Below are 14376 nucleotides of genomic sequence, written 5' to 3' on the forward strand. Positions count from 1 at the left end.
GTTGTTGTTGTTGGGCACTGTACAGATAAATTCTAAATGAATTAAAAGTTATCCCATGTACAAGTAATTTAATAACATTATAGCTATAAGTAAATAAATAAATAAATAATTTATAAATAAATAATATGTGATTCTGAAAAGGCTGAATCTGCCTAATGATTATTTTTACTTTGGGTACTTTTAAGTATATTTTCTGATACACTGGCGTTTGTGTTGTTAATTACGTGGAAGTTGGGAGCTGAAACTATTAATTATTCTTTTTGCAAATGTGTGTCAGGTAATGAGTTCAGTAAAACACATTAATAAATAGAAATGGTAGAGGAGCGTGTGAATAATAAAAACATTAAAGAAAATAGTTCCCACACTTGAAAAGAAAATAGATAGGTTTCAGTGTTCCCTTATCAGGCTTTTAATGCGATCGGAAAATAAGTCAGCTAAACATCCCCTTTAATTGTTCTCACATGCGAAAAAAATGCCTTGTGTCATCATTAATCGTAATTTTCCCGCTGCATTCACGAGAGGGGGGAGGGAGGACCAGGAGAAAGCATGGTGTGCAAGGGAGGGAGGGAGGGAGTCCAGAAAGCCGAGGGGGAGGGATTTGAGCTAGAAAGTCAGAATAGTGCGATTCTCCAAGCTCCGTTGCGCACTTTCGAAGGACTACGCACCCGCTTCCCGCCGGCTTCAACGCAACGCCGCGTCGCACTAACGATGTTGTGAATGAGAGGATGAGTGACGTCAGCGGGCGAATGTCAACAATGTAGCGACTGAGAGTAGGCGTTCCAGTCGAGTGTAACAAACAGCAGAGAAGGAGCGGCACGCCGTGCAGGATCAACACGCACACACGCGCGCGCGCACACGTACACAACAAATCGTAAAATCACAGACACTGTAGCGTGTGTGTCTGTCTGTGTGTGTGTTTTAAATAAACATTCTTGTAAGTGACAAAGAACCGAGTTGCGGCAGCGAGAGAAGTCATCCATCTGCAATCAGGAGGGTTTGAGGAAACGGCAAACCGAGTCATCATGTGAAAGAACTTGTGGGAAACGGACAAAAGGGCTGGAGTACGAGCAGAATAGGACGGAAAAGGTGAGCTGGCGTGCACGTCTTTTTCCTCTCTGACCACTCTCTCTCTCGCTCGCTCTCTCTCTCTCTATCCTTTTCTCGCTCTCTAGCTGTTCTTTTTGTTAGCTTTCAATCTCGGTCTATTGTTGATGCTCTCATAACCGAGACGCAAACTTGCATAAGTGACGCAGTGGTAGTGGGCTACTACCAACAGAGCCCCCTGCTGAGATGCATAAAAAAATCGACTTTATAGGGGAAAAAAGCAGAACCGCACGCATGAATCTTGAAAGCCTGGCGCGTGGTACGAATATTGAAGCCTGTAATGTGATGGGGTGTGAACGCGGGTTCAGGAGTGAAACACAACTCTGTACCGCATCCTGTTATGCTTTGAGTCACCGCTCTCTGTGTGCTCCTCTGTACTGTTGTTTTTTTGTTTTTGTTTTTTTTATCCAATATGGTAAAGTAGTCGGTGGTGATCCGTCAGGATGAGCTGCCACATGCAGAGTCATTAAACACCTTCCTCGTTCAATACGTGTGCATCTAGTTCATGTGGAGCTCATTAGAACTGTTACTACCGCTATTCCAGTTTATTTCACTCTGTGTGAAATCATTGTATTACTGTAGGGTCTTTACCTTAAAATATAAAGCCCATTGGGCGTTGTGATTTGGCGCTATATAAATAAAATAAACTGAACTGAAATAAGCACACCTTATCATTAATCCACATTATAACAGTCAATCCCTCGTTTGACGTTAAACCCATATTTCATTATTACATATATATATTTCTTAGTCTGCCATCATATTCGAGAATATAAAATAGGCATTTTTAAATCAAACTGCACCCTTGTGCGCGGAGCTGCATTGTCATGTGAGGAGATGCTGCAATCGCGTCTTATTCAATCTTGAGTCAGTAATGTGCTGAGATGCACCTCAGTCGATAAAAAGGGGCATTTTTAAGGTGACTCTTAAAAAAATTGTGATCGTGGATAATATATATATAAACAGTGTTGTCTCACGTGCTGCCATGCATTACGACCTTTAAAAGATTTATGAGAATGTGCTTCGTTTGTGTTTACAGTAAGATTAGTTGGCTTCATATCGGTGGCTGCAGGCACTCGCGTTTGCATTGTTTCCCTCTGTCGTTAAAGAGACGCGTGTGTGCAGGCAGGCAGGGCTTTTTCTTAATAGTGTTTGTTTCGTCATGACTATTGTTTGATGGCCATGTGTTTGCCTCGGCAGCGGAGGAGCCTGGAATCATAAGGGAGCGGAGTGATGCTGCTATAAATGCGGTGATGCAGCATTTCGAGGAAGCATACCATCCTCTTTGTCTGATAGTGCTGATGCAAAGCAAACGGCGGAACGATCGCAGCATCATGGATGGATCCTCCATCATCATGATCAAGAACCTTTGTCATGATGCGTCGCGCATTCTTTTGAAACGCCCGAAACGCCTTGACTCCACGCAGCCGCCACAGGGATGGGTTTAAGCTGTGCCGAGAGCAGGTGCATAGGTAATAGGAGCTAATAGGATCTCACTGGTGGTGTAAAGGCAGCTGACGTGAACTCACATTTTCACAGACAACGCGCTGCTTTGGCGACGCGTGCACGGCAGTGGCACTCATGCGCAGTTTTACGCACGGAACCCTTTGTTCTCTACAGTAGCCCCCTGCCTTTCTTTTCCCAGGCATGGCAGTCCTCTGTGTACTGTGAGGAGGAGAGGGGGTGGAGTCCATACTGTAAACCTCATAGTGACTTTGTCAGCTTACGTCAAGCTTTGGTTTCTTTGCTCATTAGTATAAACAAGACACGCGAATCGCATAAAAATAATACTTTCATAATTGCGTGTCACATTTTATTGTAAGCACGATCAGTTTAATAGATCACCACTGAGAAATCTCTTTATTACATCACTCAACAATCATTAACAGCAAGAAGATTTTCAGTTCCAGCTGGTCTGTTCTCTGACCAGCGTTTAGTCTCGTGTTCTAACCATGTGGAATGATATGTGTAAACCAGTGACTGTGCATTCAGAAAAAACTACAGACTTTATAAGAACCAAAGAATTCAAGATCCTTGAATGAAATCTAGAGGAAAATTTCACAACAGCAGAGATGGTGAAATAGCTTTTTAAAACCTTATGATGGGGCAGTGTTTGCAAAGTTTTAAAGCCATTATTATTATTATTATTATTATTATTATTATTATTATTATTATTATTATTATATTCAGCTTGTGATTCTATATTTGTAGTTTTTATGTCCCAAAAACAACTTACATTTAAGTAATGATTCATAGTAACTGCCCAGACGAGTTTTACCACAGCTAATAAGTTGCACTGCATAAGCATCAATTTATTTGTAATATATACAAATATACTTACACTAGGTGTCCGTAACAGATCAGAGCAGTAGTACAGTCACAATAGACCTGGAAGATTACAATAATGCTTATCAATTATCTGCAGCCTTACAAAACCCAGCAATAATGACTGCGATGAAAAACTACCATATCTTGTTTGTTTCTTTATTAAACTCTCTTCTAATTTTGGCAGCATCATTACACAAAATTAGAATTGTCTTGTCACACTGTAATTCCCACAGACAACAGTAAAACAGGAATATTGAATTGTTGCACAGTTATTGCATCACGTTTTGAATTTCTCTCTCCCTTCTGCCTCCTTAATTACCCCAAAAACCTGCAGCTTGAAAGTCAAACCAGTGCACAGGCTGTAGCTTGTAACCGCAAGCCTTGTTTCTACCTATTTTAATGTGCAAGTAATATATAAAATCCACCCATCTTCTTCTGTTTATTCAGGGTTGCTATTATATGATATAATACATCTGTAATAGGAACAAAAAGTACAAACTAGTCATATGTTCAGTAATATGTTTTCTGTAATGCGATGAGATGTAATTTATGATCAATTGTTACTTGTTTTATTGTAATCCTTGTTTCCATCAAATTTTGTATTCAATCCAAAAGGACTGAAAAGAGTCTGTAGAATAAATAGTGGTTAGATGGGGCTAATGTCATCACAATGCAGTACTTCTTAATTGTTCAGAGTGTGATTAAGAGCTGAAAGAACATTGTGAGGACAATGGCATCACTGATGATACCTAAACCTAAACCTAATTCTGTGTTTGAGCCCAAAAAAGGAGACACACTTGTGTACAGCCTCTTTAAAAAGTCAACAGCATGCAGCCTCATGTTGATAATGCTACATGACATGTAGGTAGATTTCTGACTGACTGAAAAGTTGTGTTTCAGGTATTTCCCACTACTGACAGTGCACAACTACAGCACAGTGTATAGATGTGGGTTAGTAAAAGCTCTGCATATTACCTATGGACAGTCAGCTCACTACAATGGCAGGTGCTTTGGGGTTAGGATTAGGAATATTCAGATGTCAAAGGGTAAATAGTTTATTTTTATATTAAGATCCCTTCCTTTCCATGGCACTAAATAGGAAATAGGAAATAAATAATAACAAAAACAAAGCAAACAGAAGGACATTGGTATCATGATGTTAAACCATTGTAAATGTTTAATTGAATAGTTGAATTAGTTTGCCATAACCCCCAAATGGCTAGATTTTTGAATTTTTGTGCTTTGCTTAAAGCTTCCAGATTTATTTTGGACTTTTAAATACTTTCTATTTTTTTTTATCTCTATGTGCATCCAAATGAAAAATGAAGAAGGCCCTTCTGAAATCTGTTTAAAAATACATAGGACCATCTCACTGGTATTATATCAGAACATCTCACTGTGAACAGTGCTGTTCTGGGGATCTGCTCGAGTCCCTCAGGATTGTCTTCGACAGCTAAAATTCCGAATAACAACAAGTTCCTGTCATGTGACCATGAAGGGATCCTGAAGACTAAAACAGTCTAAAACATCCAGGGCTAGCTCCTCATTGTTTCTGCTGAGCCACATGTAATCATCCTGCTATTCAGCTAATTAAAAAATGACTGGAAATAAATGACTGGAGAAGGTGCTTGTGTTCCAAATGAACCAAGTACTGGTGGGTTATTGATTCATGAAATTTCAGCTGGAGTAGGACAACATGAAGTGATCAAATTCACAATATCAGCAGCCTTTTAAGGTCTATTATTTCTGATTTATGTGAAGAAAAAAGCAGATAGTGTATGCAGCAGGTCCCATCTCTCCTCTCTTTGCATCTTTAAAGTCTTCTTTGCATCACTAAGGGTATCTGAGTACCCCTGACCGGCTCAGTTGAATATCCCAAGTCACTGCCTTGGCTAGGGAAAAAAAAAGATGTTGCTATTGCACTCTCAAAGGCAGGTGATTGGGCATCTGCCAGTGATGGCATAGCTGGAGAAGCACTGCTTGGAGAAATCTCAGATTCTGTACATTACAGCAAAAGCTATTGTTTCCTTCTCCTTTTCTCCCTGTTGTGATCCCTTCTTTCCCCGTGTCATGTCATGGCTGCTCATTCTTCTTCTCTTTTCCCACTTTTCTCAGTAGTGATGTGCACTGGTGTTCTCATCACTTGTGTGAAATCAGATTGCATTATACACCCAGCCCCAGCTGCCATCAGTCTGCGGCTGCAGAGTCAGGGCCTGTCTGTGTGTGTTTGACTCTTGCCAAGAAGCTAGCAAAACTAAACCACCACAGTCAATTTTCTGATTGTTTTGGTTTGTGTTTGTGCCTTTGTGTGCCTGTTAGAAACGATGGAGTAAATGACCCACCTATTTGATGACCTCTTCCCTGAGTGGAGGACTTCACCTTCTGAGCTGTGAATGAAAACTCAATTCAGTGAAGGGAAAGGAGGGAGGTTTGGTGTTTAGAAGAATGTAAAGTAGCATTCAGTAAACAAAAAGAAATCATTTAGCGTAACCTGTTTATATTAGATTATTGCAGCACTGTTACTGTTGGCACAGTTGACTCATCAGAACGAGGCTGAAAGCTGCTTTAGAGAAAACCTTGAAGTGCTCTGAACAAGGGAGGAAACTTAGCCTCAGTGTAGTAAAATGGTTGTAATATAGTAAAGTTTTCTGATTTCTGTTAAAAGACATTTCCCAACAGAGAAGTCCAAGTATATTTATAATTCATCCGTTAAACAGTACCAGTCAGAAGTTTGGACACAGTCATGCACTCATATCAATGAATGAGTCTTCAGACATTTAACTAGTACTGTATGTGTTATCTGCATTTGTAAGAACTGATTAAAGTGGCATGAGTTCAAATTATAATCATATTTAAAGTTTAATTTTCACGTTAACCTAATTCTGGAAATCTTAAATCTCAGAAACCAATCTGAGAAAATAAATAAATAAAAAACCTAGATTTAAACCCATTAACCTTTCCTTAAAAGTCTGATTTCACCATTGATCAGTTAAAGAGTTTTGTAAAACTGTAAATTGGAAATTGTTCAATCTTATTTTCTTGTCACAGTTTGACTTTTTCAGCTCTCTCACGTACATGTGTTCCATTATCTGTCACAAGTTTAAACATAAATTGAGAATATGAGACAAAATTTACAGTTACGCCCCAGACGCCCATTTACATTACGACTCAGCTCAGAAGCAACAAGAAACTGACATTAGAGTTTTAAGAAGTGTAGTTTTATTCTAAATGACATCCTAACTTAGCTAAAACAACTGGTACCCCAAAAAGACAAAACTGGTGTGTGTCTCTGTAGAGTGACCCTCAGTCTTGCCTTTATCCACACCTTACCAAATATGGTTAATTAGCAGTGAAGCCCAGGCAACCTTAAGAGAATATAGGTTGCAGAGGGACGTAACACTTACATAAACTTAGCTTCATTCACATCTTGATTCCTAAAATAACTTAGCAGTTGTTTCAAATATCAAATAGTTTCATAAAACCATTCAAAACCACAAGGATGTGTAGCAAATTCTGGGGGGAGGGAAACAGACATTTTAGTTGCAGGTTTCTTTCAGCTTTTTCCTTTTATATTTAATGGCAATTCTCAAATTTTCTTTGTAGATTTTATTAAATAATATTCCTTTTTTCCTTTTCTTGTGGAAAAGAAGTCTCATTTTGTTGCTCTCATGTAGAGACTTCACTTACGAGTGCGCCTATAGTTTGATAAAAATAGCTATGTGTTACAGTTGACGCATTCTCATTTATGCACATGTGAAACACACGCCTCCACATTTAAACAAGCTCTTTGATGAAGCTTTTGCACGCTGTTTTTCAATTCCACTGACTTGTGTGTGGTCTTTGTTTTATTTTTTCCAAGCATCACTAAATGTGAATGACATGTGCGCTACAGTGTTTCTTCCCCTGGGCCAACTGGCAAAATGGCGGCTAGAGAGCCTCATCCAGTGCTTTTGCAGCGTCTGGATATTCACCACGGTGACGATAACAGAGCCTATATGGATGCGTCCAGCTTAAACAGCTCCTCCATATAAGAATGCTGGATTTTCTCAGCATTGCTTGGGTTATTCTTAGTAAGGACTGTTGTCTGTGTGGTCCCCAGAGCCCATCCCCCTGCTGCCACCATAGAAATGCTATGCATACCATATCACATTAGAGCACTTTGTGGTGAAAATGAGGCAACGTAGACAGAGAATTTCTCTGGGGTTAGGCCCCCTCGTAGTCCTCCCGGGGAACACTGAAGCACAGAAGTAGTCTTCTGGTTGCTCTCTGGAGCTGCTGAGTCACATGTGAAGTGTATATATTCAGTATATATATACGTTGTCTTTGCTGTTTTCTTTTGACTCATCAGGATGTTCTTCATGGCAGATCTGATGATTACACTTTCGCTGTCCCAGCCTATATTTCTGGTTGACAAAACTATTTTACCTAATTTCTGTTTTGTTCCCCTGATGTTTATTAGCATACGGATTTTGTTTTTCGATTTGGCAATAAGCTTTAAAATTACCTTTTTAAACCACAAAAGGTCCATAATTTATTTACAATGTGGAGTAAAGATCCAGAATGGCTCTATAAGTACAGAATCAACCAAATAAACTTTTCTTAACATTTCTTACTAATTATTATATCTTGTAAATTCATAAAAATATACTTTTTCAACAGATATTAATGATTCACACAATGAAAACACGTCAAATGGGAGCTTCGTTATAAATATATCAGGGAAAGGAAAGCTTTAAATCTTACAAAGACTCACTTAATTAAGCCTGAAACTATGAAATTTATCATCAGTAAATATTCCACCAAATTAAGATATTGAGCTGAACTGCTAAATAGTTAACATAGCGGCTAACAGAAAAAAAACTAGTTAATTATAATTAATTATACTTATTTTATCAATCCAGTAAAATGACCTTGCTTTGCTTTTATGTATAGTAGAAAAGAATCAGTCTGCACAATGAGAGTTAACTCATTCTTTTTCCAGCTATAAAGGTTCTTCTACACTCCTGAATTTGATATTGGCTGTTGACCACAAACATTTGTGGTTAGAAATATAAGGATGTCTCAATGAGACGTGTTGGTTTTGGCTGGTTATTCGTGCTCCCGCGTTAGAAGAAGAACGCTGCTGTGTGCTTTTTTCTCTGAAGCCTGAGGTCATTTAGTTCTGTGTAGCACCCTTTTATTCCACACGCTGACATCACAGGTTACACATTGAAAAGCTCGCCAGTGCTGCTGCAACACTGCCTTCCTCCTTCTGCCCAGTTATTGGTCTAACATTAAACTAGTTCCTGATAAATACTCAGGACTGCAACATTAATATGTTATTAAAACATATCTAACAGCCATTTGTTAGATGATAAACCAACCAATAGGACCTTAGGCTGTATTCAAGCATGTAAATGATTCCCGTGTTGGCAATATAGTTCAATTCAGTTCAATAATTAATATATATCTTCACGAATAATATTAATTTGGCACAAAGCACAATATAAAATAACTGTCATTTCACCTAAATGCAACGATGTAACAACACAGAAAATATCGTTGAAGATTTCTGCCAATATAATGGATATATGGTTAAATGATTATGTATAGTTTAAGGATTCTGTGTGTATTAGTCTAATACTTTATTATAGTGGTCTTGACCTTACAATATAAAGCGACTCAACGCAACTGTTTTTGTGATTTGGTCCTGTATGAATAAAAGTGAACTGAATTATATCAAAATGTAAATTTAAGAGGTGGCAGCACGGTGGTTAGCACTGTTGCCGCACAGCAAGAGGGTCCTGAGTTCAATTCCACCATCAGGCCGGGGTCTTTCTGTGTGGAGTTTGCATGTTCTCCCCGTGTTTGCGTGGGTTCCCTCCGGGTACTCTGGCTTCCTCCCACCGTCCAAAGACATGCAGCTTGTGGGGATAGGTTAATTGGATAATCTATATTGCCAAAATTATTTTATTCAGCTACTCACAGAATAGAATACTGACATATCAAAAGAAATATAGCAAAAAATATCTTTCCCGAAATTATGATCCCAATATGATGGGTAATCCCCGTACACTGAATTTCTTTTGTACAAAAAATATTGTTGATGAACATGGGTATCTTTGAAGCAGACGTCTGTATAGAAAATTCTAGAAGAAGATGAGTTTGGGAGGAGCCCAATCTTTTAACGAGTGCTCGCTTGCACTTGGAGACAGTTTACAGTAAACCAAATCTTCACTGATGTTGTTGAAGCAATGGAGTGTAAAACAACAGAGCACATTCAGTATGTGGTTTGGCAAAGACGTGCAGCTGTAAAGGAGTTTGTGTTGCGGAGGAAAGAAGGCTTTAGGGGTGAGGGGGGTTCATCCTGTGAGACCAGCACAGGTGGTTAGGAGGGGGGTTGGTGTAATGGAGGGAGGGAATAGGGCTGCTGTGGGCGTGGAAGTGCAGTAATGTGCCCACTTCCTGCATCAAACCCCTGCGCAGCACTGTAAAAACCATGAGGTTACAACAAGATCAGCACAATTTGCTGCTCTTGGCCTTTTTTTTTTCCAGTTAACAGCAGGCAGTCATGGCTGACTTTTTTTCTAATCATAAAAGGGAGGCGAAAAAAGAGAAAGATGAAATTATACAGCGAGAGAAACCTGAGAATTGACACGATGAAACTGAAAACGTGATGTTCACCCTATGGACGCTGCTTCCACTAATAATAAAGTAATTGAGTTCTTTTACTCCAGTTTATTTATTTATATTTATAGCACCAGAGACGCACCAACAATCAGATGACCCCCTACGAGCAAGTGCTTGGCGAGAGTGAGAAGGAAGAATTCCCATTTAACAGGAAATTCCCTCAGAACAGAACCAGGTTCAGGAAAGGGTAGCCATCTGCCGCAGCCGTTTGGGGTCAAGGGAAGGAAGACAGGACAAAAGACACACCATGGAAGAGAGCTAGAAATTACAGTAATAACAACAACAAGTAGAAGATGTAGGTAGTTTTTCATTTTTATGTATTATGCAGACTAATATTTCTCTCCCTTTTTTTTTTACAATATAGTATTTGTCTGACAGCTTTGAGTTACTCGTAGCTTTACAAGTCGAAATGTGTTGATTTTTACCTTTTTCCGATAACCAGAAAGATTAAATGTTTTTGTTATGGGTTCATTTTAGAGATGTGCTCATTTCACAGGGCAGCCAGGCTACAACACATACAAACTTATGATGTTAGTAAGGTTAGGTTTGATTTAGGTTAAACTGGATAGTTCTTCTTCTTGTTCCTTTCCTAGTGTATTGTCATATACATTCTGTTATAATACTGATTGTTCATCTTAAAAGGGCCAACGTTTAAAAATATGGTAAATAAGTCAAAAACTCAGTTTTCAATATTCTTTACCAAGTTTTTAACACGTGTGATGTCATAGAGCACCGACATCCCAAAAATGAATCATCTCAGGCACAGCAGCCCCACCCACCTGCTGTTCTGACTTTCTCTTTATGAGTCTCTACAAGCTAGTCTGAAGAACGTTTCAACCCAAATTTCTTTGGCTTGAAAGGTTAATTACATTAATATCAGAGGTGGTAAAATAATTTGTTTTAGACTGGGGATGAACTGCAGGGCTGCACCAAAGCCCAGTGTAAGATAAAGGATGATTTACAACTATGAATCATGCAAAGCAAACCTGGTGGAGTCTGAGAAAATAAGAAAACATGCTAAAATTTCTTTTGTTTACTAACTGTTCTGATTTTGTAATAAAAAAAAAAAACAATGCAAAAATCATTATCACTCCCTACTTGTGACACAATATAATCCAGGGTAACTAGAGGAAATGACCTCAACGTAAGCGGATGTCGACATCTGATAGTCTGCCGTTCCTCGTTGTTGAAAAGTTTAAAAAAAAAAAAAGTCTAAAAAATAGTCTATGCGACATCCAGAAAAGTTAAATAATGGCAAAAAAAAAATTTTCCACACGAGTATAAGCTCTGGTTAGTCTGTTCTCCAAGCCTCAGCATCAATGACCCAAATTAATTGTAAACCAGCAAGGGAAACCAGAAGTGGGTATGATTTGAGTTCACGGTCCAGGTGTCAGTGGTTGTCCACTTGTGTCTCCCCATGGTCTACAGTGAGTAAGCAGGCACCAGCTGTATACCTGCAGCAGTCACATGCTCCTGCCTGCAGTCCACCAGCCAGACTCTGTCATTAAGGACAGATGGCAAAAGGTCAGCCAGGCAGAGCTGTTCCACAGTTGAGTCACAACACAACATCATCTTGTCATCATCATCATCATCATCAACACAGTTCATCAGCATGTCAACACAACACAACACACATTAAATGCTTCCCCACAGATTAAAAAAATGGATATTATTCTTAATAAGAATATGTTCCTCTGTTACTGGAAAGAGTTCATTTCGATGGTCAGACGTCACATAAATTTGTCTTGACTGGTTTCTTGCAGTCATGCAGTTTTGAAGCAACCATACCAGCTTGATTGTGTGCGATATACGTGTGAGTGTCTACATGCCTAGGGCTTTTTGGTGTAAAAAAAATTCACTGTAATTCCTTTTACAGGTAATATCGATGTATATAGCAATATGAATCAAATGACTGTTTCTGCGCAGCGCAAAGGTTCCTTTTTACTCCTGACAGGTGAAAATATGAGTTCAGTATGAGTTTGTTAATAAGGATTTTTAAATTTTTTAGTTTTTAATTTATATATTTTTTAACATTAATTTGTTGAGCATATCAACAGTATATGCTGTTCTCTTTCTATTTTTATAAAATTACTGTAAATGATGATTTTTAAAAACTTTTTTAATTGAGTTGGTCAACACTTTGTGCCATCTTCTAGCTGCACACATTTATGTGAAATGCTGCGTGTTCGTGTGTTACTTAAATTTTTAGTCTAATTTAATATTGACATATTTTCTTTGGTGCTCCTGTGTCTTCTCCTGACTAATCCTGGTCAGATGTTCAGTCCTTTTGTCTTTATTGAATATCATTATTTTACGCAATGACTAGAGAATAATAATATAAATTAAACGACATCCTGGCGGCTTTTCAGTTCTGCAGATGTTTCTTTCCAGCTTTTCAGAGGTTAAGTGAGAGGCAAAACTCAGGGGAGCCCTAATGGAGACGGTGCTGCACGTTTTTAAAGTTACATAGATTTTCCCATGAAAAGCAGAGAAGATGTCTGAGAAACAAAAGTAGAGGACAGAGTAACTGTGGGATAGTGAGAGCAGCTGAATGAAAGGCTGTAAAGCAGTTAGCAATTTAGATGGATTATAGTAACAAATTGGCTAATCTCTCGTTCTCTGCTCTGTGCACAATCATTATCATATTTATGTGACAAACACACTTGGCCATGCTAAGAAAAAAAGTTTTCTCAATTGATGTGAACGTGAAAGTGAAAAATTTTACAGGCACGGTGCCTTTAACTCTTACAGCCAGGACATTACCATTTAACACAGCCAGTGGGTTTTAGCAGCTGTGTGATGGCAGCAATGTGACTCTGGTTAGTTTGTAATGTGACATTATCAAAGAGTCAGAAATCCTCTTCTTCCCATCAGTTGGCCAGGGTTTGCTCGATTTGGCACGTTATTCGAAGATCTCAGAACTATTATATGTGATTGCAGCTAATGAGTAGTTTTACTATCAGTACAGTTGTATTATTTTATTAAAATTAAAAAGCAATAGGAATTAGTGTTTGTTAAATGAAATTATATAATATGAAGTGTTTAATAGTAAAACCAGATAAAATAATGAAATAATGAAGGATGCAATATAAAATTGCTGTGCTGGTGACATAAAACCACTGCAGTATAAAAACAAACGTACTGTTTTAATGATGTGAAGCAAAACAGAAAATTCTGAATCAAGATTTTTTTTAAATTTTAAACATTGTAAAACATGTATTGTGGAAATGGGGGTGAACCAATTTTTGCAGTATTTGTCATGCAGATTATTATCTACCTGTTGGCAAAAGGGGTGAAATTTTGCAATTTTACTGAATTTGCGCAGCATGATGAAGAGCTGAAAGACTCTTCTTAAAGATGTTTTTTTTCCTGGCACAAATGAAAGCACGGCAAGAGCAGAACAAACATAAAACCTGGAGTGATTATTAAATAGCCAAACCAAAGGCTGAAAATCCATATACTTTAATTAATTATTAAATATTTGAGGAAACTGCTTACTTTAAAAAAAAAAAAATCTGTGAGCTGCTATTATTTTCTCAGCATTAGTAAAATAGGGATTTCATGTAGTTTACATAACCGAGGTTTTACATCAGTCAGGCAAAAAAAAAAAGTAATATATGATTTGTTTGTGTACTTTGCCCTGTGAGACCCAACCCATCAAAAAATAGCCAGAAAATTCAGATTTTGGGGAACTTAGATTTTGTTAACCCTTATAACAAAATCCACAAAATTTTTGCTATATCATGTTGTGTATGATATATTTTTGTTATATATTTATTATATGTTTTTTGTATCGCTTTTGATACATTGGATGTTTTAGCAACTTTTTGTTAACAACAATGTTAATTTTAGACAAAAAAAAAAAAGTTTTGTCCATAACATTTTTGGAATTATGGCAAGTATTTATCACGCTGATGAGATAGAGGTCTCAGAAATTCATGTATCAAATATGATACAAAGGGGATTATAGGGTTAAGCGCTTTGCCCAAATAGTAATGAAAGGAAAAATCAAAAGTTCATTTGTTCATCATCTAAAGTTTTCCTGTTTGTGGTTTAATTTGTAAGAGTACGCTTTCTTTTACTTTGATTTTTGCAATAAATTTTGTTTATTATTATAAATCCTGAAAAACTAAACTTGTGCTTAATTAACAGATTTCTTGACTTCTCTTGAATTTTCTCGTATTAAAACAGTTTTTTTTTGCAACATTCTAAAAAAAGCTTTCTTGTAAATGTGCCATTGTGTCCAACATTTTGTGAATAGTCTCTGTTTCTGTA

General features: G+C 37.8%; 1 protein-coding gene across 2 annotated transcripts in view; it reads left to right on the forward strand.

Moving 5' to 3' along the window:
* Window positions 1-748: 748 nt before the first annotated feature.
* The window catches only part of bach2b (BACH transcriptional regulator 2b), a 101937-nt gene continuing 88309 nt past the window's right edge, over window positions 749-14376 (forward strand). For both annotated transcript variants that reach the window (XM_085383236.1, XM_085383237.1), the window contains exon 1: window positions 749-1086. The gene's annotated coding sequence lies outside the window, so the exon portion shown is untranslated. The remainder of the gene's footprint in view (window positions 1087-14376) is intronic.

Source organism: Rhamphochromis longiceps, linkage group LG15 (assembly GCF_057381845.1).
Source record: "Rhamphochromis longiceps isolate RC_006_pf linkage group LG15, R_longiceps_female_GT1.1, whole genome shotgun sequence".
Classification (NCBI taxonomy): domain Eukaryota; kingdom Metazoa; phylum Chordata; class Actinopteri; order Cichliformes; family Cichlidae; genus Rhamphochromis; species Rhamphochromis longiceps.